The sequence below is a fragment of the Bos javanicus genome, chromosome 14 (genome assembly GCF_032452875.1).
Source record: "Bos javanicus breed banteng chromosome 14, ARS-OSU_banteng_1.0, whole genome shotgun sequence".
Taxonomy (NCBI): Eukaryota; Metazoa; Chordata; class Mammalia; order Artiodactyla; family Bovidae; genus Bos; species Bos javanicus.
In genome coordinates, this window is record NC_083881.1 from 62,447,466 (window position 1) to 62,474,405 (window position 26,940).

The following is a 26,940-nucleotide window of genomic DNA, read 5'->3' on the forward strand; positions in this document are numbered from 1 at the left end:
GCTATAAGACTTGCAAATGAATCTCTTTGACATAAAGTCTGTTTGTTTCTTGAACAGTTGCTTCTGCGCTGGGCCCTGGTGAGTGAGTCTGTGCCCTTAGAGAGGCCTTTCTCAGTTCACTACAGCACTTCAAGTCTTGTGGACGTGAGCCCCGTTAATTTTCAAAGCCAAATATTTAGGAGGCTCATCTCTCAGCAGTAGGTCTTAAATATGGGGTATGAACCCCTCTGTCCTCAGGGGGACGCTCTGGCTTTGTGAGTTCCCACACGATTGCAGGTCGCTGCCCTGGGGTGGGGTTTATGGCAGTGCCACGGCTCAGCCTCTCCTGCTCACTTTGATGTGTCTCCTTTCTAGTTTGTAGACATGAAGCCCCTGCACAGCTGGTTTTAAGGTCTTTTTCAGAGGAAATTGTTCTATATGTAGCTGTAGATTCAGTGTGTCCGGGGGAGGAGGTGAGTTCAGAATCTTCCTACGTTGCCATCCTAGCCAGCCTCCCCTCCATATTATACTTGCTTCAGTCAGGAAATTCTCCCTGCTGTGGCATTAGGGGACTAGTGATTGACTGAATTTTATGAATTTTATCCTTTTTTTTTTTTGTTAAGAGTTTTTGGTTTGTTTTTGCTTTCTGATCCTTATGGAGTTGATACTCTCTATTGATTTGTTATTCAGTTAGCTTGTGCTAAGTTGCTTCAGTTGCATCTGACTCTAGGTGACCCTATGGACTATAGCCCACCAAGTTCCTCTATCCATGGGATTCTCCAGGCAAGGATACTGGAGTGGGTTGCCATGCCCTCCTCCAGGGGATCTTCCTGACTAAAGGAGCAGGTAGAAATTTCGGCCTAAAAATTTAGATATATAAGAAATAATACACGTTTATTTTAAAAGTTGAATTAAATTTGACTTGCAGATCTCATCTTCTGAGTGTAATCTCAGTCATTCTTGAGGCTCCTTTCCTCCTCAGGGTTGCATTGGAATTGAGGAGGCTTATGGCTAAAGCACTTGGAATACAGGCAGAAAGTCTCTAATTATAAAACGGTGGAACCTGGACCTGGGTGCAGGGTTCAGACTTCCCAGCTGTACTGCACATATGCTTATCCACATCCTCAGGGCATTGTCATCTGGGAGTGGCCAGGTCCTCCTCTCTCTGTGTCTCCCAGCCCTGCCTAACTTGTGCTGACCACAGTGGACAACTCTTGAAGCAACCAACCAGTGAACCTCAGTGCTTAACATAATAAATGGTTAGACTGGTTGGATCTCCTTGCAGTCCAAGAGACTCTCAAGAGTCTTCTCCAACACCACAGTTCAAAAGCATCAGTTCTTTGGTGCTCAGCTTTCTTTATAGTCCAACTCTCACGTCCATACATGACTACTGGAGAAACCATAGCTTTGACTACGTGGATTTTTGTTGGCAAAGTAATGTCTCTGCTTTTTAATATGGTGCCTACGTTGGCCATAGCTTTTCTTCCAAGGAGCAAGCATCTTTTAATTTCATGGCTGCAATCGCCATCTGCAGTGAGTTTGGAGCCCCCCAAAATAAAGCCTCTCACTTTTCCATTTTTTCCCCATCTGTTTGCCATGAAGTGATGGGACCAGATACCATGATTTTAGTTTTCTGAATATTGACTTTTAAGCCAACTTTTCCACTCTCCTCTTTCACTTTCATCAAGAGGCTCTTTAGTTCTTCTTCGCTTTCTGCCATAAGGGTGGCATCATCTGCATATCTGAGGTTATTGATATTTCTCCAAGCAATCTTGATTCCCACTTGTGCTTCATCCAGCCTGGCATTTCTCTTGATGTACTCTGCATATAAGTTAAATAAACAGGGTGACAATATACAGCCTTGACGTACTCCTTTCCCAGTTTGGAACCAGTCTGTTGTTCCATGTCCAGTTCTAACTGTTGCTTCTTGACCTGCATATAGATTTCTCAAGAGGCAGGTCAGGTGGTCTGGTATTCCCATCTCTTTAAGAATTTTCCATAGTTTGTTGTGGTCCACACAGTCAAAGGCTTTGGTGTAATCGATAAAGCAGAAGTAAATGTTTGCTGGAATTCTTGTGCTTTTTCTACGATCCAACGGATATTGGCAATTTGATCTCTGGTTCCTCTGCCTTTTCTAAATCCAGCTTGAACTCTGGAAGTTCATGATTCACATACTGTTGAAGCCTGGCTTGAAGAATTTTGAGCATTACTTTGCTAACGTATTAGATGAGTGCAATTGTGCAGTAGTTTGAGCATTCTTTGGCATTGCCTTTCTTTGGGATTGGAGTGAAAACTGATCTTTTCCAGTCCTGTGGCCACTGCTGAGTTTTCCAAATTTGCTGACATATTGAGTGCAGCCATTTCACAGCATCATCGTTTAGGATTTGAAATAGCTCAACTGGAATTCCACCACCTTCACTATCTTTGTTCATAGTGATGCTTCCCAAGGCCCACTTGACTTCACATTCTAGGATGTCTGGCTCCAGGTGAGTGATCACACTATTGTGGTTATCTGGGTCATGAAGATCTTTTTTGTATAGTTCTTCTGTGTATTTTTGCCACTTCTTATCTTCTGCTTCTGTTAGGTCCATACCATTTCTGTCCTTTATTGTGCCCATCTTTGCATGAAATGTTCCCTTGGTATCTCTAATTTTCTTGAAGAGATCTCTAGTCTTTCCCATTCCGTTGTTTCCCTCTATTTCTTTGCATTGACCGATGAAGAAGGCTTTCTTATCTCTCCTTGCTATTCTTTGGAACTCTGCATTCAAATAGGTATATCTTTCCTTTTTTCCTTTGCCTTTTACTTCTCTTCTTTTCTCAGCTCTTTGTAAGGCCTCCTCAGTCAACCATTTTGCCTTTTTGCATTTCTTTTTCTTGGGGATGGTCTCGATCACTGCCTCCTGTACAATGTCACGAACCTCCATCCATATTTCTTCAGGCACTCTGTTTATCAGTTCTAATCCCTTGAATCTATTTGTCACTTCCACTGTAATCATAAGGGATTTGATGTAGGTCATACCTGAATGGTCTAGTGGTTTTCCCTACTTTCTTAAATTTAAGTCTGAATTTGGCAATAAGAAGTTCATGATCTGAGCCACAGTCAGCTTCCAGTCTTGTTTTTGCTGACTATATAGAGCTTCTCCATCTCTGGTTGCAAAGAATATAATCAATCTGATTTTGGTATTGACCATCTGGTGATGTCCATGTGTAGAGTCTTCTCTTGTGTTGTCAGAAGCGGGTGTTTGCTATGACCAGTGAGTTCTCTTGGTGAAAGTCTGTTAGCCTTTGCCCTGCTTCATTTTGTACTCCAAGGCCAAATTTTCCTATTACTCCAGGTATCTCTTGACTTCCTCCTTTTGTATTCCCCTATAATGAAAAGGATCTCTTTTTTGGGGTGTTAGTTCTAGAAGGTCTTGTAGGTCTTCATAGAACCATTCAACTTCAGCTTCTTCAGCATTACTGGTCAGGGCATAGACTTGGATTACCATGATATTGAATGATTTGCCTTGGAAATGAACAGAGATCATTCTGTTGTTTTTGAGACTGCATCCAATTACTGCATTTTGGACTCTCTTGTTGACTATGAAGGCTACTCCATTTCTTCTAAGGGATTCTTGCCCACAGTAGTGGATATAATGGTCATCTGAGTTTAATTCACCCGTTCCAGTCCATTTTAGTTCACTAATTACTAAAATGTCGATGTTCACTCTTGCCATCTCCTGTTTGACCACTTCCAATTTGCCTTGAGGCATGGACCTGACATCCCAGGTTCCTATGCAATATTGCTCTTTACAGCATCAGATCTTGCTTCTATCACCAGTCACATCCACAGCTGGGTGTTGTTTTGCTTTGGCTCTGTCTCTTCATTCTTTCTGGAGTTGTTTCTCCACTGATCTCCAGTAGCATATTGGGCACGTACCGACCTGGGGAGTTCATCTTTCAGCGTCCTATCTTTTGGCCTTTTCATACTGTTCATGGTAGACCACAAAATTAATTCTCATATGAGTCTGTGGGTGAAACAGTGGAAGATAAAGCCAATTGTATAGAACAAGAGTGTTAACACTGGAAGACTGGAAATGTAACTGTAATTCAAAAGAAGGGAGCAAATGTGGAGCATGCGATGAAAAGGATTCTGGCATTGGGAAGCCAGATGGAAAATAATGTTATTAGACTATGAAAGATAGAAGGAAAAACAGGCCCCATATAATATGAAAGGGGAAGTCTGTTTGCTAGCCCTGATTTGGTTCTGTTCTCTATTCTCCGCTCCCTCTTTCACTGGGCCCCTGCTTCCTGCTGCAGGATTGTGAGGTGTGTTACCAATATCCGGAATGAGGTCTTGAGCTACCAAGTTCTCAAAAAAGAGAATGTGCAACTGATACTGCCTAGTCTGCTTAAAAGGTGCATGTTTAACTTTTTGAATATGGTTTGTATTATTTCAAAATTCAAAAATACCCATGTTCTATGGTATCAGGAGGCAGTTGTGGTGATTTAGAAAGATAACCCCTACTGGTACTTTACTAGATTCTCTTCCTGGAAATTATGTCAAGGTCATAAATGGACAATTGGTATCTGTGTGTGTGTGTTTGAGCTGATTCTGTATCACTTAAAAGTACACAGTTGAAGGATAAGAAAAAGTCATAGCAGAGTTAAATGTTTGAATTACATGGTATTTTTCTTTCAGTGATACCTGATCTGAGCTCATCCTGACATGGTCTGCAGATTTATATTTAGATTTATTTTTTGTTTTAAAATGGCTTCATGTGTTTTCCTGTCATTTTAGGTACCCCTGAATCAGTGTGCTGGAAAGAAGCAGAAATAGAAATAGGTAATGACCCAGGGTTTGCACAGTTAAGGGGAAAACTCACGGGGTGGGCTCATTTCTCGATGTGGGTTAGGACCAGGCAGCAGTTTGGGGGAGGTTTGATGGGTTCAGAAAACTATAGCATTTTATCATTTTAGTTTCTAGAATCAGAAGGATTTCTTTCAGTCGTCAAGAGTCCTCCTTTAAAATGCAAGTAATTCAGAGCCAGGCCATGACCACCCAATACATACATTGTAGGTTAGCTTTTCTGCCGGAACTAGTGGAAATGGGCTAAAGGGTCGGTGTCCGGGGGCAGATGGACAGGGGTGAGGCTTGCAGGAGGTCCTAGCGGGATGGGACACGGTGCTGACGGGACTGAGGGAAGGACATCAAAGACAAGCGTTAGGCGAATGCCTCCTCATAACTTGACTTCCTTTGTGAAATGTTGTGCTTCGGTTGAAGACTTTCCTCCACTATTCTAACATAAATTTGTGTGTTTTGCGCTGATGACTTGGGGTGCAAAAGCTCATGTTGCTTTCTCAGAGTTTGAGAAAAAAATGAGGTGGCTTCCTTTTCAGAGATGGCCCACAGTCCACGTTACCTGTGGACCTCTGCCTTTCTCACTGCTGATTTTCCCTCTCCTCCCTAACCATTTCTTGAAAGGAAATGGTGTTCTGTTAAAACTATTTCACACTTGTAATTAAATGGCTGTTTATGTAATTAATGGCTGCCTCCGAGGCTGTGCCCAGGCCTCACAAGCCAGAACTGTCTTGTTTGCGGTGTGTCCTGCAGGTCCAGTACCACGCCACTCACGGAGGAGGGGCACCATGAAGGTTCTGGAGCGACTGAACAAAGCTCCGATTAACTGCAAAGTGATAGTAGAGACACAAACTTCATCTTACCTTAGGTAGAAAATTTCAATTGGTCTTTTTTTTAAATTTAAAGTATTTATTTGGCTGCTTTGGGTCTTAGTTGCAGAATGAGGGGTCTTTAGTTATGGCATATGAACTCTCAGTTGTAGCACATGGCATCTAGTTCTCTGACCAGGGATGGAACCTGGGCTCTCTGCACTGGGTGCACAGAGTCTTAGCCATTGGACCACCAGGGAAGTTCCTGCTTCAATTGATCTTCTAAATAAATGAGGTCCTAGGAATGGAGAACCCAATACATAAAATACGTTTTAGGAAGAGTAAGTGAGGAAGGAGCTGTCCTTGTGGGAAGAATTTTTTCTGGTTCAATGTCTTTGTGATTCTCTAATTCCAGAACACATAAGCTGCCATGTTTTGGAATTCTGTGGGCAGCCTGCATTTTAATCATTTCAGTATTTATTGGCCTCATGGAGGGAAAGGAAGTGTGAAGAAAAATGACTCATTTTACTACTTGTTAGCAACTCTATGTTGGGTCAGGAAGGTGAAACTAAGAGCTCAAAGAATTTTGGTGGGTTTTTGAAGGACGTGTTTGTCTTCTTTTAAATTATTGAGAGTCATGTATAGTTATAAAATTGTATATAGTTATAAAATAACTATATTTATTATTTTTTGTATTTAGTATAAAAATAATAAAATTATTATTAAAAACTGCCAAGAAAACCCCCCAAATCCTATCTGCTTGGAAATATGTTAGGGTATAAATGTGCTAGATTTTTGGGAGGGCCGGGAGGACAGTGGTGATATTCATAATATTAGTGCTGCAATAGGTAACTCCCATTCCGCAAGAAGAGTTTAACATTGGAGATTAGGTCCTGGAAAGGATGATGCAGGTGATGGGTGTAAAAAGCTGAACATTACTGGTGGGACTATAAATTGGAACAGCCACCATGGAGAACACTATGGAGGTTCCCTAAAAAGCTAAAAATAGAGCTACCATATGATCGAGCTATCCCACTCCTGGGCATATATCTGGAGAAAACAATAATTGAAAACATACATGCACCCTAATATTCATAGCAGCACTATTTACTATAGCCAGGACATGGAACAACCTAAATATCCATTGACAGAGGAGTGGATAAAGGAGATGGGGCACATACATACAATGGAATACTACTCAGCCATAAAAAAGAATAGAATGACACTATCTGAAGCAACACGGATGGACCTGGAGATTGTCATATCGAATGAAGCAAGGCAGACAGAGAAGGACAAGTGTCATGTGACGTCGCTTATATGTGGGATCGAAAAAAAAAATGGTGCAAATGAACTTATTTATAAATGAAATAGAGTCACAGATGTAGAAAACAATCTTATGGCTATCAAGGGGGAAGAGGAGGAAGGATAAATTGGGAGACTGTGATTGACATAGGCACACAACTAAAATAGATAACTTTGAAATAGACAACTAAGGAGGACCTACTATATAGCATAATGGTACTCTACTCAATACTCTGTAATGACCTCTATGGAAAAAGAAAGTAAAAAAAAGTGGATGTATATACAGTATATGTATAATTGATTCACTTTATGTACCTCAGAAAGTAAAACAACATTATAAATCAATTATACACCAATAAAAAGTTTTAAAAACCCCAAATAAACTAAAAACAAAAGGCTCATTGCCTTTGCCTTTGGCACTACCCTTTTGATGACGGTAAAGGCCTCAGCTTTATATTTAAGCCTTTGAAATGGAGGAGTAACCTCTCAAAGGTTTGGTGGGAACATTCCTTGGGGATCTGCCAGGAGCTGGGACAGGGGCTTGAGTGGTTCCTGGAACTGTTCACATCCCCACCCCACCCACTGTCACTCCGTCCCCACCCCCTCACGTCTCAGAGGAGATAGGAAGCTGCAGATGGGCTTCGCTGGGAGGTGGTGCCTGTGTGTGGGGCGGTGGAAATACAGGGACGGATATGAAAAAAAAAAGCCTCACTGATTCACATCAGGACAAAGTAATGTGACTTTTCAGATTAGCAGATTGAAATCTGTTGCCTCAGCTCAGCATTTCTATTTTAGGTCTGGAGACCATCTTTCCAACTGTTTCTTTCTTCTTTTTCATTCCCCCTTTCAGGCCTCCAAGCCCCTTCTGCTTTTTAGCTCTTTCATTTTTCCAGTGCTGTGGAATTTCTTGCCTGGGGTTTCTCAGTTGCCTAGGATGAGAATTGTTGAACCTGATATTTTATCATAGGCTGGACTCCATTTCAAGAATCTCAAATTGAAGCAGGCTGGGTTCTCCATATTGAGTGAGTGCAAGACTAGATGAGGATACACATACCAAAAAGAACAAAGCACCAAAGAATAAAGCATGAAATTCTATTAAGAGACTAATTCTGTTGTGGGCACTTCGCAAGAGCACCTCCCACTGACACCACATAACTTTGCACATTGGCTCAAACATCCATGACAGAAAGTTTCTGTTCCTGTGTGATATATAATCTTTGTGCATTTCATATCATCAGTACAGCAGAAACTCAGTTTAGTTGCTATAGACAATGATTATCTGTATCATATATATACATGTATTTATATACACACATATATATGTATATCACATATGTGTGTGTATATATATACATTGCTGCTGCTAAGTCGCTTCAGTCGTGTCCAACTCTGTGCATCCCCATAGACGGCAGCTCACCAGGCTCCCCTGTCTCTGGGATTCTCCAGGCAAGAACACTGGAGTGGGTTGCCATTTCCTTCTCCAATGCATGAAAGTGGAAATTGGAAAGTGAAAGTGAAGTCGTTCAGTCGTGTCCGACTCTTAGCGACCCTATGGATTGCAGCCTACCAGGCTCCTCTGCCCATGGGATTTTCCAGGCAAGAGTACTGGAATGGGGTGCCATTGCCTTCTCCGATATATATACACAGATATGTGATATACATACATACATAAATACATACACACATACATACATATACACACATTCATAAATATATTTTCCCCTCTCTGTGCCTCTGCTGGCTTAAGCAGCTGTGCAGGTGTTTGATAATTTACTGGGATGGGACAACTGAGAGAAATGAAATCCAAGAATTGTTGAATTGCATCTCATGACCAATGAAGTATTGGCTCTTTCTAGTATTTCAAGTAGGGGGTAAAGAAATTGGATATTTAGAATTGTTTTTAATTTTGATATTTTATTTCTAAGGAACACTAATATTTACAAAACTCCTTATCTTTTCCTTTTCTTTCCTTTTGCTCTTAAGGGACAACTTTGCTAACTTTGCTAAGTTAAAATACTGTAGGGTTAATCTCTTAAATATATCTGTGTATTAACTTGTACCGAGTGCTTTTTGATTTAGCTTTTCCTTTAATTGGTTAGTTACAGTATTACTGACTTAAGCAGTGTTGAAGTTTCTGTTTCAGTTCCCATCTTTAAGTCACAATTAATGAAAAGCCTTTTCTCTTCAAATGCATCGTGATCTTGTAGGAGGGTGTTTATACATTCTCCCTTTTACCTATTTTTAGACATAAAATTGAAACTAATAAATATTCTCATGTCATCCAGAAGTAAGAAGGTAACTTCAGCATTGTCTTAATATCTATTACATTTTATTGTGTCTCTCAGTGATAGATTCTTGGAACAGTACTTGGTACAGAGGAGTTGGTATATCAATGTTTGTGATGATGATGGTGGTGGTGATGATGATGATATTCCAGAAATGTCTGTGTATATCCTGGGATTGATCGAGTAATTGATTCAAACATCTAGCATCATGAACAGATTCACTGAGCAAGTACTACATGTAGGCACTGTGCTTGACCCAGAGGTTTTGGAGGTCAATAAGATTTAGTCCCTATCCCGAAGTGTTAGTTGCTCAGTTGTGTCTGACTCTTTGTGACCCCATGGACTGTAGCCCACCAGGCTCCTCTATCCATGGAATTCTCCAGGCAAGAATACTGGAGTGGGTAGCCATTCTCTTCTCCAGGGGATCTTCCTGACCCAGGGATTGAACCTGGGTCTCCTGCACTGAAGGTAGATTCTTTACTGTCTGAGCCACCAGGGAAGTCCATCCATATCCTGAAGGGGCCCTCTGTTGGTTGAATGCTGTTTTTGACCTACATCAACTGTAGAAATAGAAATGGCTTGACAGATGAGGAGAGAACAGTGTTCACACACAGAGTGGAAGAATATAAAGTGGTTCAGCAGATGTTATTTGTATTTGGAAGACTTGAGCCTAGTTGTGCCGTGGAGACGTGGGAGCCATCCACTGGTTCTCCCTCAGTCCTTCTTGTCCCCGTGGCACATGTTTGAGGGGTCTGGGTCGGGTTAGAGGAACATAAACCTGTCTCACATGAGTATCTAGGGACTTGCCCTGCACTCTGGCAGTGTGGAGGAGTGACCTTCGTCAGTCTCCTCTCCTCTTGATTCGAGATGCTCAGAGCTCTGGAGTTAGAGGTTGGAAAATGAAGGGTTAACCCTGGGGTTGCTACAGCTGAATATACAGCATAAAAGCGATTGAGGATGAGATCACTTCTGTTTTGGGAACCTAAAGGCAAACACAGTTGCATTTGTTCATGTAATCATGGCCTTGTTTGAGGTTGTTTATGTTTAGAAAGTCATGTTGGAATATTTATCAGCTGGGGTAAAGAAACCAACCCTGGCTACTTAGGCCAGAAAGGATTCCACTAGAAGGCTATTGGGCAGCTCTTAGAATTGAAGGAAAGGGATGAAATACGTGACATGGCCTCAGAAAGGAAGTTGGACAGTTCTAAGGTTCTAAATATTGGGGAACTAAGGGATGGTCTTTTTAGGATGAATCAGCAGCAGTCATTTTCCATCCTGACATTCTTTCCCTGGAGATTCAAATTCCTGGAAGAGTGAGTTGGCTGGGTCATTCTGCCCATCTATTTACCAGAAGGTTGAGACTGCAAGGAGCTAGGGGGTTTATCTTGGTGGATATCTGCAGACAATGACAGATATCCACTCCTGCCATGAAATGATGGTATATTTCTCAGGCCTCCCACTTCTCAATATTTTTGGTCTATTTAGTCATAGGTAGTCTATCAAAAAAACTTTTGATCTTTTAGTGCATGGCTTGGGCATGCTGGTAACTCTGAATGAGCAACAGGAGGTGATGGGTGGACCTATGGACCCCAGAACGGGAGGTTGCACATAAGTGGCTTCAGATGCACTATGGTTCAGAAGCCATAGAGTGGAGACGGTATTTCTCTAATGGAGGTCTGCATTTCCCTGGAGGACTCTCAAAGAGAACTTCAAAAATGGGAAGTTTCATTTCAATAATAATTTTAAAAATTGGTCCCTTTATCTACTTATTCTGGATGAGCTGATGATACTTAACACCGCAAGTGCTGAGTTCCTTCTGTATTCATTTTTGGGGCATTGGGTTTTCTGAAGCTCTGGCTTTGATAGAAATTCATTAACTGTCATGGTCTAACGAGAGAAAAATAGAAGCAGGCTTAATATAAAAATAATCTTTGCGTCAAGCGCAGACCAAATGATATCACAGGGTGCTGTTTTTAGAAGAGAGAGAAATGTTTGGGGAATGGTGTTTTCATACGGCAAGTAGCAGCACAGGCATGATGAATGCAAGGGAAATTGGGCCGTAGCCGTTAGCACCGTGGGCAAATTGAAAGCGGCAATTTAGTTTCAACGAAACGACATAATCCTTTATATGCACTAATGGTATTTTGAATTTTATTGGCTTTGCAGTTTTGTCTGAGTTTAATTTGTCCACTTATTTTTTATAGTGGTGTGAGACTACCAGCATAAGATATAGATCTACACGTATAAATGTAAAGTCCTTTTATGTATTTAAATTTATCTATTTAAATAAATGGAGAAGGCAATGGCACCCCACTCCAGTACTCTTGCCTGGAAAATCCCATGGACAGAGGAGCCTGGTAGGCTGCAGTCCATGGGGTCGCTTCACGACTGAGCGACTTCACTTTCACTTTTCACTTTCATGCATTGGAGAAGGAAATGGCAACCCACTCCAGTGTTCTTGCCTGGAGAATCCCAGGGACGGGAAGCCTGGTGGGCTGCTGTCTATGGGGTTGCACAGAGTCAGACACGACTGAAGCGACTTAGCAGCAGTAGCAGCAGCATTTAAATAAATTAAAATAAAAAGTAGCTTTGGTCAACTCTGGAGGTCCTAGAGGAATTTTGTTTCTTTAAAAGGAAAAGTCTCTTATTCAGGTTTTGGAAATGCTGGTCTTCGGGGGACACTTGCCCCCCTACCCATCCCATCTCCATGGAGACGTACACTTCCCCACCCCAGGGGTGCTGGGTATGGTCATGCCAGAAACGAGAGGCTTGAAAGGAGCTGGTGGTTCAGTTTGGCCTCTCCTTTTCCTATTGTTAGGTGCTGTTGGTTCGAAGAGAATGACAGACATGTGGAGCTGACTGGGATTCAGCTGAGCCCAGCCTAGATTAGCTGAACTCTAGCCAACCAACAGGTGCGTCAGCAAAAGAGAAATTGTTGCTTATTGTTTATTGAGAGAATAATTGCTTATTATTGTATGATATTCCCAGGTGGTTTGCGACACAGTTTTATGATAGTGATAACTGACTGATATGGTCTAGCCCATTGGTTAGTTAGCACTAGAGTGTATATGTTTGGGTTTTTAAAAAATTATTTATTTGTTTTAATTGGAGGATATTTACTTTACAATATTGTGATGGTCTCTGCCATACATCAACATGAATCGGCCGTAGGCATACACGTGTCCCCTCCCCTCGAAACCCCTCTCCCACCTCCCTCCCCGTCCCTTCCCTCCAGGTTGTCACAGAGCACCGGCTTTGGGCTCCCTGCATCATACGTCAAACTCTTACCGGCTATTTTACATATGGTAACATATATGTTTCAGTGCTATTGTTTCAAATCATCCCACCCTCTCCTTCTCCCACTGTGTCCAAAAGTCTGTTCTTTATGTCTGTGTCTCCTTTGCTGCCCTGCACATCGGATTGTTGTCAGTACTGTCTTTCTAGATTCCATGTATATAATACTCTTGGATTTTAATGAACACTATGTACCAGTTATTGCTGTGGGTACTGTGACTATGAAAGTCTTCAAAAAACAGACCAAGTCTCAGCCCTTAGGGAGTGCATATTCTAGTGGATGTTCAATAATTTTTCTCAACTATTTATGGATCTGATAAATGCTTTGTTTTTTCCCTTTTCCAGCAGGGCAAACTAACATTGCACTGACATGTTTGCAAAGTGACCATTATCTGGATAGAGGGGATTTTGTCTACCCGTGTGGTCTTATCTGCATATATATGTCATATATTGAACAGAAAAGTCAGGGAATAACTTGACTACTTGATGTTGCCACCATTATCATCAAAACTGCCTTTGTTAAGGCATTTACTTCTCTTGACTCATGGCCAGAAATGTCTAGAAAAGAATATAAAAATAGATGGAAAAATAAGAGCATCATCACTTTGTCTACTAATTTTGCTCTTGCTTGATTTTACTTCATACAAAGTTTTGACTGGGTTCCATAACTAAAAATAATCTCCCTGCGTACGTGAAATTTCACCAGGGTAAATGGCTGTGTGTGTGCTTATATTTATGCATGTCTGGAAATTCTGCCGACTGTGGAGGTCTGTGGTGGCTGGTCTGGAATGAAAACATCATCCTGGGAAGGGAATTTGAATGTAATGTTGAATACATTTAAAAATATTATTCAAATGATGGAAAAGTTCAGTTTTATGACTTTGGAGACTATTGGGAATCAGTAGCAAAAATTCACATTTCTTGTTTCATGGACAGCAGAACTGAAATGCAGCTGTATGTATTAAATTCTCAGAGGTCTTAAAGCTGAAAGGCCCATTTCGGGTGGGTTTAACTCTAGAAATGTAAGGCTTGCCTGTCCAGGTTAGCCCTTGATTTCGTTGTTGCTGTTGTTCAGTTGCTAAGTCATGTCCAACTCTTTTGTGACCCCATGGACTGCAGCACACCATGTCTCCCTGTCCTCCGCTGTCTCCCAGAGTTTGCTCAAGTTCATGTCCATTAAATCGGTGATGCTAACTATCTCATCCTCTGCCACCTAGACAGATAGTAGCAAATACCAGGCAGTTTGAAAAATAATTTATTCCACTTGGAATGTGGTGAAGTTTGATATTTTTTGCTTTGCTGTTCAATTCCTTTTTGTCTAGGTCTCAAATGTCAGTTGTCTAGGGTGGGGTAACCCTGTTGACAGACATGGAGTACTTGGATGTCCATCAGAGCATGAAAGGTCTTTCTCCCTCTATCCTGGGGATCCGTTGGTAGGTGAAAGTCTAGTTTACTGAGAGAAGCTGGCTTCCCTCTCTGTCCATTCTATAGGTAGTCATACCCTTGGCTAAACTTAACTCACCATAATCTTTGGGGTGATGTTCCTTGCACTTTCTTAGAACCTCTGTTTTGTCTTTCTGGAGGAAGTAAGGAGGGAATGGTTTGCAAGTGTGTGGGGTGTATTACTGGGGTATTTTTTTCCAGCCATTTAGATATAATGCTTTATTTCTAGGTTAAGACATGAATGATTTTCTCCTGATTGAGTTAAGCCGAGTGCTCAAGACATAGATGCCTAATTGTAACGTGATCTCGTAGGATCTGCTCTCAAGGCTGTTGAGTTTCCCCAGCTCTCTGGCGACCTGCTGCTTCCCAGGGCCTGGACACTTTGACTGGTTTGTGTTAATGATCAGGCTCTGGATTTCCATCAAGGTGTTGCAATGACTGGAGGGAAGCATTAAGTGCTAAAGTAACTGAACCTGAATTGAGAGTCTGGTTTCGTAAGAAAGATCTCCATGTGCTTGGTTGGGAAGATTAATTATTTACCTAAACTCCTCTCCGACAAGGCCTAGGCCAAGTGATACTGGCCAGTGCCTGGACTTGGAAGTGAGGTCTCCTAAGACTGACTGTCAGAGAAAGGGTTGGAGCCAGAGGTCTGGGGTGAGCCTTGTCCTACAGCAGTGGTTCTCGAAGTGTTTTCTTTGACCAGCATCTTCTGTATTGCTGGGAACTTATTAGAAACATCACAGCCCAACTCCAGACCTGCTGATTCAGACACCCTGGGGATGGAGCTCCAGACAGATTGTTCTAACAAGCCCTCTGGGAATCCTAAATTGAAGACTCACAGCCCTAAAAAGAGCATCGGGGATCCCAAATCTGTCACCCAGGGTTGGAGGGTGGCCATCCAGGGCTCATCATGAAAAAGATTTCCCCTGATATCAGTTAACACATTTAGCAGAATAGTCACTTTTTAAAATATGGAAATTAAAAAAATGTTACTTATTTATTGGCTGGGCTGGGTTTTCATTGCTGTGCGCAATGAAGGCTTTCACTAGGTGTGGTGCACGGGCTCCTCATTGCGGTGACTTCTCTTGTTCCATAGCATGGGCTCTAGGGAGCATGGGCTTCAGTGGTTGTGGCTTGCGGGTTCTAGTGTGCAGGCTCAGGAGTTGTGGTGCACATGCTTAGTTGCTCTGAGGCGTGTGGTAGACCAGGGATCGAACCCATGTCTCCCGCATTGGCAGGTGGATTCTTAGCCAGTGGACAACCAGGGAAGTCCCAGAACGGTCACTTCTAAGACATCACTTAATACTCATTCATTTATTTCCCCAAGTGTTACACTAGCATGTCAGTGATTCATGACACATTGCAAATGTAGAGAAATTGGTGCTTAGACCATATTTTGATATTTTACTTGTAGGTTTACACATTTTTGTACCCGGATTTCTTTTCATGTTTGTCCTGCATTCTTTTAGAACTTAAGTCTATGACTTCAGTTTTTTAAACACTCATTCAGTCACTCATCTATTCACTCAAATACCATGGAGCACCTGTTATATATTAGAACTCATATTCTGTTGTCGAGAATAGGTGATGTGGGGATGTGATGTCTAACATGAATCACAATATGCCCAGTTGAAGTGAATATGAAGAAACTCGGGAGCAAAGAGGATGGAGTGGCCCACAGGACCTGAAGGAAGGATGGCCTTTGGGAAATTCTCACAAGGAAGGCAGCATTTAAACAGAGACCTAAAGGAACAAAACATTTACCAGGGAGTCAAGACAGGTAAGAGTATTCTGGGTGGAGAGAATACACATGGGTCTGTATCTGCTATAAGAAATTACCAGAAAGTTGGTAGCTTAAGCTATACAAAATGATTTATTATGCTGTAGATCAGAAGTCTGACATGGGCTAAAATCAAGGTGTTGGCAGTGTCCAGTTCTCTCTGGAGGTTCCTAGGGGACAATGTGTATCTGTGTCTTCTCTGCTTGTATTTCTTGGTGTGTGGCATCCTTCTTCCATCTTCAGAGATAGGTATGGTAGATGGTATCCTTCCCATGTTGCCACCTATCTGTGTGTTTACACTCATATAATTAAATTGGACCTACCTGAAAAATCTAGGATCAGATACCCAGCTCAAGGTCGCTAACCCCATTACATTTGCAAGATCCCTTTGCCATGTCAAGTAACATAGTCTCATGTCCTGAGGATTAGAGCATCTTCAGAGTCCATTCGGAGAAGGCAATGGCACCCCACTCCAGTACTCTTGCCTGGAAAATCCCATGGATGGAGGAGCCTGGTAGGCTGCAGTCCATGGGGTCGCTAAGAGTCGGACACGACTGAGCGACTTCACTTTCACTTTTCACTTTCATGCATTGGAGAAGGAAATGGCAACCCACTCCAGTGTTCTTGCCTGGAGAATCCCAGGGACGGTGGAGCCTGGTGGGCTGCCGTCTATGGGGTCGCACAGAGTCGGACACAACTGAAGCGACTTAGCAGCAGCAGAGTCCATTATTCTGCCTACCCAGGGCACAGCATGGATGCCTGAGTGTGGAGACTGTTTTAGAAGAATAAGAAAACCCAGTGTAGCTGCACTATGTCCAGGAGTGAGGGAGAAAGTGCTATTGAGAATGGAAATGAAAATATGTGTATGGCAGGATGAACCAGAGATGCTTTCAGCAGAGGCCTGAGTTTAAAAAGTTTTAGTGACTGAGTTAATTCAGTCACTACTATTTTACAAAAAAAATTCTTTTCTTTGTAATAGAAAAAATGGATATTGGCTACACGATCAAAAAGAAGTAGGTAGACAAATTCCATTTCTTCTTTTTCTAGTTTTTCTTACTTATCTGTCTCACCCACCAGAAATTTATTAGGTAAGCCACTGTGAATCACAGGAGTTTTGGTACAATATATTTGCTCTCCAGTGAAAACTAGCATTACATTGCTAGTTATAGTTTTAAAAAAAAAATCAAATTTTATATTCACAGTACCTGAGGGGTACATCCAGGCTGGACAGAGTGTCCCTCTGGAGTGAAATAACAGTAAATCTTGCTCACCTTCCTTTCTAACCACGTTTGACCTGTGTCCTGATTCTTTCAGCTGCTTTCCTGGGTGAAGATGGTATATCACAAAAGGAGACTTTGCTGACTGTATTAAAGTCCCTAATACTTAAGTCCCTTAGCTAGGAAATCCTCTTCCTTAGTCTGCTCTAGACTGCATTTTCAGATCGTCATTGCCAATATTTATTGAATATTTATGAGCAATAATGGGCTTTAGGTTGGCCGTAAACTCCACATCCTCTTCCATTCCAATCTCCATCAAATGTTTTATTATATTAAAGCTCAGATGTTAAAAGCTTGGTCTTCAAGTTCTTCATGTGGCAAAACTGTCCTGAATGTAAGTCACTTATTATTATTAAAATTTTTTCCCTTTATACTTCATCATTGGGAAGAGATAAAAGAGAATAAAATCTGACAGGGAATGTTAGACAGATCTGAGAAATAAATGTATATGGTGTGGATTCAGAAGGAATAATTTTCACCCAAACTGAGAATAGTTGGTCAGGGTAGAGAGAAACTCATTAATACAAGAGTGTGGGCTTGGAGGACACACAGACTGGAATTTAAATCTTGGCTCATCAAGACATGTGGAAATGTAAAATGTAACAGCTACTTTTTCTTTTTTAACAACTGCTTTAATAACCAGAATTTGAAAATTTTAGCAATACATGTTTCTAACAGGAAAACCTTAACATATAGTCAAACTTACTTACACAGAAATAACTTTTATTAAATATCTAGTTGTACTTGCTTGCAAACCTTCTTCAGTATACTCACAGCGGCTGAGGTCTGAAATTGAGGAATTCTATAAATAGCATTCTTTCCTGCTTGAGTTTGGAGATAATTAAGAAAGAGACACAGGAGGCAGACAGATGAAAATAATGAGCCGCACTTCTAAACCAGCTTAACCTCAAGTCTAAAGCCAGATTCGTCAATCTAGTTTTTGCCTGCTCAGTTGCTGAGTCGTGGCCTAACTCCTTGCGACCCCATGGACTGTAGCCCACCAGGCTCCTCTGTCCATGGAATTTTCCAGGCAAGAATACTGGAGTGGGTTGCCATTTCCTTCTCCAGAGGATCTTCCTGACACAGGTATCAAACCTGGGCCTCTTACGTCTCCGGAACTGGCAGGAGGATTCTTTACCACTGAGCCCCCAGGGAAACCCGATACACTTTCATCAGGCTTTAAACATGAGGCTCTGCGTGTTTGTGGATTCCTTCTTCTGAATCTATCTCAGGCAGAACTAGAATATAAGATGTGTCCACCTCACAGGCAGAGGGAAGAGGACCGGGGAACACACACGGTCTGAGGATACAGGCACATCTGTGGGGACGAGAGGGCGGAGCCTGCTGCCCGCCGCTGGCGAGCTGAGTTGGATACTTCACCGCTCCTTTCAGCAAAGAAGAAACCGCTCCTGCTGGGATCCCAGGGCAGCCCCCGTCTTGTCTCGTGCCACATGTGAAGCTAGGCTTGGCATGTCTTTGCATTACCTCCACAGAGCCCACTTAGATTTTATTGAAGATTTCATGATGGAGTCCAGGGATGGGGTGGGAAGTTACATCACACACCCTGTAGTTTTTTTTCCACTCAAAAAAAAAAAAAATCCTTTTAGTTCACCTTAGTCTCAGATTTTAGCACATCAGAAACTAAATCTCAGAGCTTCCCTGGTGGCTCAGTGGTAAAGAAACCTGCCTGCCAATGCAGGAGATGAAAGAGATGCAGGTTTGATCCCTTGGTTGTGAAGATCCCCTGGAGGAGGGCATGGCAACCCACTCTAGTATTCTTGTCTGGAGAATCCCGGTGGACAGAGGAGCCTGTAGGGCTACAGTCTAAAGGGTGGCGAAGAGTCAGACATGACTGAGCACACAGGCGTTTATAAACAACAAATAACTTTTTCATATGAGTGATTGTGGAATATTGAACCTTTAAGGAAAAAGCATAAAATTAAAGCTTTTAAAGCTTACTCTTTATTTTGCTGTGGTTTGGATAAAACTGGTGAAGGAGTCCCAAAGTTTATACACTGGAGAGTTGCCCAGCATCACCTGGTTCCGTGTTTTGTTTCATCTTTAGAAAATGGTCTCTGGGGTTGTCTTGACTAAATGGCAGTCACTCATGGATCCTGGAGTGGCTTAAATACTGCCCAGACAATGCTTCATGTCTCAGACAATCCTTATTTGTTTCTTATTTTACGTGTAATCATGAGGGGTGACTTACATATAGTGAGTTTTGGAAGAAGAACTTGACATAGCAAGCTGACATGTACCAGGTAAGTTTGATAGGCGCTTCCACGCTGAGTGTTTTGAACCATGCTGCACCTCCCTCTTTAAAGCCGAGGAGATTTCTATGAACTCCCGGGTGCTGAAGGTCTCAGAGCTCTTATGCGCCCTTTCTTTCTCTTGTTTGCAGCAGGTTACCGTGTTCTACTCTTTCAACAAGTGCTTCATTTCCGTTACTATGTACAGAGGGTTGACCCTGTGCCAGGCAAGATGCTGTGCAAGGCATTGGGGGCCAGGATGAAAGAGCTTCCATCACTTCGCTGCTGCCTGTGGCGACTGCCTCTGAAGGATCTGCCTGCTTTCACTACAGCCTTCTTCCAGGCTGTGCCTTGCACTGCTGCCACAAGGATGCTCTTGTCCCCTGTGACCCATGCAGCCCCAGCCCTTGCCGCTGCTCCCGCTACTTTTAGGAGCAGTTAGGTTCCTGAACATGGTCTGCAGATGACAGCCCATGTTCACCCTGGGTACTTCCTCCTGCCCCTTCTCCCACCATGACCCTCTCCCGGGGCTTCTGTTCTTCTTCCCATGGTCTCCCTTCAGTTTGTCAAATACAGCCTTTCCCCTCCATCTCAGAACTTGGGGTATGTGGTTTTTCTGCTGGGAGGATGAGGGGGCTCCTTCCTGCCTCTCCTTTTCCTCTGGATAACTGCTACAGTTTCCACTTCAGCCTCATTCAAAGTGATCACCTCTCAGGATTCTTTCTAGGAAAAATGCAGCACAAAGCCTGTGTGTAGCGATTTGCAGTTGTAGTTTTATATTCATTTGAGAGATGCTTATCTCCTCTACTAGACTGTGAGCTGTCCAAGGATGGAGTTTTGACTATGGTCGTCATTGTATTCCCAGTGCCCAGTACAGTGTAGGCTCAATAAAACCCCTGTCAAATGGTTGAATGAATATAGACAGATTCCTACCCTCTAGGAATTTACAGTCTGGTGGAAGGAAGAACGACTCAAACAGAAAATTAAAATATGACGTAAGTGCTGTCTATGACAGAGGAACTGTGGAATGCTATAAGATCACATGGCTACTACCGTAGACAGGGATGGGAAGGAGGAGGTGGGAAAATATATATAGTGTGGTGGTTAAAAAGCACTGGTTCTGGACTCAGGCAAAGTTATGTTCAAATCCTCGTTTTACCCTTCTTAGTTGGGTAGCCATTAGGAAGGTCATTGGACCTCATTGTACCTCAGTGTCATTATCTGTAAAATGGGTCCAGTAATAATACTGAAGCCTGAAGACTTGTTCTACTTGTAATGGTGTATTAGTTATCTATTGCTGTGTAAAAAATTACCCCAGAAGTTAGAAGCTTCATACCACAAATACTTATCTTACACAGCTTCTAAGGTCAAGAATCCAGGAGTGGTTTAGTTGGGTGGTTCTGGCTCAGAATCTCTCATGAGGTTGTTACATTGTTGGGTGGGGCTGAAGTCTTGAGTGGGGTTGGAGGACCCACTTCCAAGCTAACTTACCTGGATACAGATAGGCTTCAGTTCCTTCCCTGATGAGCCTATAGGGCTGCTTATGACATGGCTTCCTCCAAAATGAATCCAAGAGAAGACAGGCCCAGATGGAAGCTGCAGCCTTTCATAATCTAACCTCAGAAGGGAGAGAGCATTGCTTCTGCATATCCTAGTGGTCACAGAGGCAGCCCTGGACTAATGTGGGAGAGAATTGCACAGAGGCAGGAATATGAGGAAATGGGGGCCATCTTAGAAGCTGGTTACCCAGATGGGCAGATCTCAAGGAAACCTGGCTTTGGTCTTTGGTTTGACCTGCTGAGGTTGCCCTGAAATGTAAGTGGTCAGGCTCATGCTCACTGGTGAATATTTTCAAGATAAGATGCACTGATAACTCTCTCTGATGGTGTTGATTTAGAGTTTTGACTGTTTTCACTATTCCCTACTGATCTGTTCTTCTCACTAGCACTGACCAGCTCCACATAGAGCCTCTGGGATTGATTGTTCAGTTGTTCACTTACTCATCCATCCTTTCTTTCAAAAGTACATTTACTGCATTTATTGATAGTGAAATGTAGGTGTGCGAGGCTCTATAATGAACTTTATCTCTCTGGACTGATGCAAAATCCTCTTTGAGGGAGGTGTACATTATTCCTATTTTCACAGATCTCCAGGCTAGCACTCAAGAAGCTAGGTGACTTCCTGAAGGTCATGTAGCTATTAAGCGGGCAGTTTCTGAGTTCTGACTCAGGGCTATTTCATCCCAAAGCTCATTCTCTTAAACTAAAAAAACAAGCATAAACCCCACTGTTCTTACTAGGGGAGTGACACAAATTCTTTGTAAAAATTTCAGAAAATGAACAGCATAGTTAATCTTTTCATATATCTTATGATGTTATTTTTCCTTTTGGATAATTTCTGAGAAGTGTGCTTAAAAGACATTCAAAATGTTAAGGCTTTAAAAATGTGTCTGGCATACTGAGCTCCTGGAAGAGTACTGAGTTACTCCCCCAAATATATGTTTTTCATACAAATCTGTATCTAAGAGATAACTAAGGATATAATGAAACTCATATCTGAGTCTTTGCCTTGTGCCTCTCGTGTGCTCGGGGGCTCTGTTTTATTCTATAACAACAGGAGGTGGGGAAAATGAGGTTCTAATAAAAGTCTGGTTTACCAAGATCTATCCAGAAATAAAAAAAGAGCAGCAGAAAGGCGAGAGCAATTAGATTTAGGTTTACTTTTGTTCTATCAGCTGTTCATTGTGAAATTTCAGACAATGGTGTGTTGTGTGTTTAAGAGTAAGGTGGTGTAGTTCACACCAGCTGACTGACAGATGACTAATCATTTCCTGCTCTTCGTTAATTTGCTGAAAAGAGAATCAATCCAGCCACGTCTTCAGTTCAGTTCAGTCACTCAGTTGTGTCCAATTCTTTGCGACCCCATGAACCACAACACACCAGGCCTCCCTGTCCATCACCAACTCCCAGAGTTTACTCAAACCCATGTTCATTGTGTTGGTGATGCCATCCAACCATCTCATCCTCTGTCATCCCCTTCTCCTCCCGCCTTCAATCTTTGCCAGCATCAAGGTCTTTTCAAATGAGTCAGCTCTTCGCATCAGGTAGCCAAAGTATTAGAATTTCAGCTTCAACATCAGTCCTTCCAATGAACACCCAGGACTGATCTCCTTTAGGATGGACTGGTTGGATCTCCTTGCAGTCCAGGGGACCCTCAATCTTCTTCAACATCACAGTTCAAAAGCATCAATTCTTCAGGGCTCAGCTTTCATGACAGTCCAACTCTCACATCCATACATGACTACTGGAAAAACCATAGCCTTGACTAGATGGACCTTTGTTGGCAAAGTCATGTCTCTGCTTTTTATATACTATCTAGGTTGGTCATAACTTTCCTTCCAAGGAGCAAGTGTCTTTTAATTTCATGGCTGCAATCACCATCTGCAGTGATTTTGGAGCCCCCCAAAATGCAGTCTGCCACTAGTAAACTGATTATTCAGCAGAAAGGGATGATTTATCCACAGGGCTTATTTGGTACAACCATATACAGAGCAGGGCTTCCCAGGTGGTGCTAGTGGAAAAGAAAGTGAAAGTGAAAGAAACTGAAAGAAAGTTGCTCAGTCGTGTCCGACTCTTTGCAACCCCATGGACTGTAGCCTACCAGGCTCTTTGGTCCATGGGATTTTCCGGGCAAGAATACTGGAGTGGGTTGCCATTTCCTTCTCCCGACCCAGGGATTGAACCTGGGTCTCCCACATTGTAGGCAGACGCTTTACCATCTGAGCCACCTGCAATGCAGGAGATACAGGAGACATGGGTTTGATCCCTGGGTTGGGGGACTCCCCTGGAGGAGGGCATGGCAACCCACTCCAGTATTCTTGCCTTGAGAATCCCATGGACAGAGGAGCCTGGTGGACAACAGTCTATAGGGTCTCAAAGAGTTGGACGTGACTGAAGTGACTGAGCATGCATATACAGAGTGCCAGGGAGAAGGCAGGCATTTTGTTTAGCAAGTCACTTAAAGGAAAACAAATAAACGTGTGTTTTTATATCCTTAATAATGGCTAATATTTAGCGAGCACTTGTTATATGCAGACACTGCTCCAGGGCTTTCTCTTTCTGTCATTAATACAGGCTTTTCACTTTGAGGTATGGGAACAACAGGCCATTTGTAGATGCCTGGTAAGTGTGAGAACTGCTACTACTGTCTGGAAAAGGTGTGGGGTCCAAAAGTGTTAGACGTGGTTCCATTGGCTTTTTTCAGCTTATTGTAGATGAATGTGACTTAGGTTTGAAGGAATGACTGAAAGAAAGATGTATTAGCTCATTATCTGTAGGTGATGCCATAAGGATGGGTGAGAAAATGATAGTTACCATGTTCTAATATCTTTGAAAGCAAGATGTTAAAGAATCTCAATTTGTGTAATAATTGCATACTGATAGAACTTGAAAGAATACAGTTTTTATGTGAATAGATAGTTAAACTTCTGTGAATGCTTCGGTGGAGTCCTTATCTATATTTTTTTCTTATTTGGTGACTCCACAGCTTTATAATTGAGGAGCCTTTAAAAATATGTATTTATGTATCCGTGAAAGTAAAACATAAATGCCTAAAAGAATGAGAGGCCATTTAAACCTCAAGACATCCCTGAATCAAAGAGAAATAACATCTAACCAACCTGACATGCTTGGAGAAGGAAATGGCAACCCACTCCAATGTTCTTGCCTGGAGAATCCCAGGGACAGGGGAGCCTGGTGGGCTGCCGTCTATGGGGTTGCACAAGGTCGGACACGACTGAAGTGACTTAGCAGCAGCAGCAGCAACTTGACATTTGTTAGTATTTCCAGGTGTTTTATGATGCCAGCTTCAGAGTTAGACTGCCTAGGCTTGGATCCTGGCTCCACCATTTATTAATTTTGTGCCTCAGTTTCCCCCACTATAAAATGGGGATAACAGTGATCAACCTCTAGAGTTTCTGTGAAGATTAAATGAATTACATATGGAAAATAGTTAATCTAGTGCCTGGCGTAGAGTAAGAGGTCAAGCAGTGTTACTTATTAGCACTCTCTTCATATTTATCTTTTAATATGCTGCTTTAAATAGCCAGTTAAGGGTAGAGATAATATGTTTAACTATCCCAGTTTTGAGTGTTTAATATTTAAAATCAATATTAAAAAATTAATGTTTCTTATTAGTATTTAAATACTTAATATTTTACCAACTTTTAAATAAGGAGGATGTTATAAATTAGATTTTAAAGAAATCAAGATTTCTTTAAATTTTTAAGATTTCTTGAATTTTGTAGCACATATGAAATGAGATTATAGCATCTATGATGACTTTTTAAATATACATACCCCAGATTTCTGAGGCATATTGTTCTTTATATTGTCATTTGGAAGCTTGTCTCCTCATAGGATTTCTTAGGTTGTTCTAATATAAGGACCTGGCTCCTGTTTTTTGTGTGACTATCACATTTTTTGAGATTTCTTTTAAGGCAAATTAGGACTTGTGAGGTACATCTGGCCTGATGCTTGTTTTTGTGTAACCTTTGAGCTGAGAATGGTTTTTACATTTAGAAATCAAAAGAAGCGTAATATTTCATGACATGTGAAAATTATATTAAATTCAAATTTCCTTGTCCATGGATAGAGTTTTATTGAAATAAAATCTGCAGCCACATGGATTCCTTTTCAGCTTGTCCATGGCTGCTTTTGTGGTGCTGCTTTTGTGGTGCTTTTGTGGAACTGAGTAATAGCAACAGGGACTGTATGGCCCATGAAATGTAAAAGATTAACTACCCAGCCCTTTATTAGAAAAGTTTGCTGGCACCTGTCCAGTTCCAAATGTGGTAAAACAGAGAGGTCAGATTCAGCTTTGTTCATTTTGGAACTTGTTAGCAAGTGAGGCCAGAGGCAGAAGCTTTTAGGTAAAATAAACTTCCTGGATTATATGTGGATTTAACTACTTTAAGCTGTCCTTACCTTCTGAGGCAATGCCAAGTGAGAATGTTTAGAGACAGCAGAGTGCTGGATGCTGCAGCTGCTGCTGCTACTAAGTTGCTTCAGTCATGTCCGACTCTGTGTGACCCTATAGACGGCAGCCCACCAGGCTCCGCTGTCCCTGGGATTCTCCAGGCAAGAACACTGGAGTGGGTTGCCATTTCCTTCTCTAATGCATGAAAGTGAAAATTGAAAGTGAAGCCACTCATTCGTGTCCGTCTCTGTGCGACCCCATAGATAGCAGCCCACCAGGCTCCACTGTCCCTGGGATTCTCCAGCCAAGAACACTGGAGTGGGTTGCCATTTCCTTCTCCAATGCAAGAAAGTGAAAAGTGAAAGTGAAGTCACTCAATCGGGTCCAACTCCTTAGCGACCCCATGGACTGCAGCCCACCAGGCTCCTCCGCCCATGGGATTTTCCAGACAAGAGTACTGGAGTGGGTTGCCATTGCCTTCTCCCAGAGTGCTGGATGAGAGAAAGGGAAATGCCTTCAGGGCTGAAATCAGAAGGTTGTCCTGGTAGGTGGGCCCGATCCTTAGGCAATCAAGAGAGAGCCTGTGAATAGAGGTCTGTAATCTGTAATTTTTTTAGGTCCAAATGCATTAGATAAAAAGGGCACAACCCAATGGGAGTGTTTTTACTTTTCTGTCCTGATATTCTTAGGCTATAATCTTCTCAACTGCTTCATCAGGGTTTATCTGCTGTAATTACTGAGATCTGTGGTACATGTTATCAACATGTCAAAAGAACTAAGAAATTTTTCCCTTAAAAATATGAAAAATTATCTTAAGCTGCCAACCATGAAATGCTTGAGACTTATTTCTTTGTAGAACTTCATAAAAGTGCTTCTGAGTGATTCTTCCTGTTTACCTTGCTGCTGATAAAAATCCAAAGAACATTAAATTCGGTTACTTTCTAGACAGAAAAATTCTGGTAGATATTAATTCTCTGTGGCAAGTTAGAAAGTTTGTTCTATCCTTTTGAAGACCTTCTTTATTTAAATTTTTGTTGAAATTTCTATTTTGACATAGATCCTCATTATCGTTTGGAATGAACTCACTAGAGTAATAATACCTTTAGGATGTCTCATGTTTTAAAAATACTGAAATAATGGGGCATGATGTTAGCCTAATGCACTGCATTAGGATTCTGCATGGTGCACTGTGGTTTTTGACTTCTTTGTTCTGACAGCTTGGTCATGGGCTGAGACTGTTCAAGGCGTTGTTGAGACAATTCCCTCATTTCTTCCAGTTGTCCTATCCCTGCAGCCTTATGGAGTACAGGGCATTGAATAAGAGTTTTAACTCTGATCTTGACATAGAACTTGGTGACATTGGAAAAGCAGCAGTTGAGTTCCAGGATCTAGTTGACAAAATCAAGAAGAAAATTATAGAGCAGAGAGCAAGGCTTTATGTTTTTATAACAGTGAAAAATGATTGTAAGTTCTTACAACTCAACAATAAGAAAACAAAGAAGTAAAAAATGGACAGAAGAGCTAACAGACGCTTCAACCAAAAAGGGGTACAGATGACAGTGAGCTTTGGAAAGTATGTCCAACGTCATATGCCATTAGAGATTGCAAGTGAAAACACACTTGGATACCACTACGCACCTAAAATCCAAAACCCTAACAGTATCAGATGTTGGTAAGACTGTGAGCCAGTAGGACTTCCTGTTTAT

At 41.9% G+C, this 26,940-nt stretch overlaps 1 protein-coding gene across 3 annotated transcripts in view; it reads left to right on the forward strand.

The window, feature by feature from the left end:
• NCALD (neurocalcin delta) overlaps window positions 1-26,940 on the forward strand; it is a 468,302-nt gene that overhangs the window by 81,374 nt on the left and 359,988 nt on the right. The window contains exon 1 of one of the 3 annotated variants that reach the window (XM_061439262.1): window positions 4,759-4,804. The exons of the other annotated variants lie outside the window; for them this stretch is intronic. The gene's annotated coding sequence lies outside the window, so the exon portion shown is untranslated. Of the gene's footprint in view, window positions 1-4,758; window positions 4,805-26,940 lie in introns of those variants that run through there. 3 annotated transcript variants of the gene reach the window in all.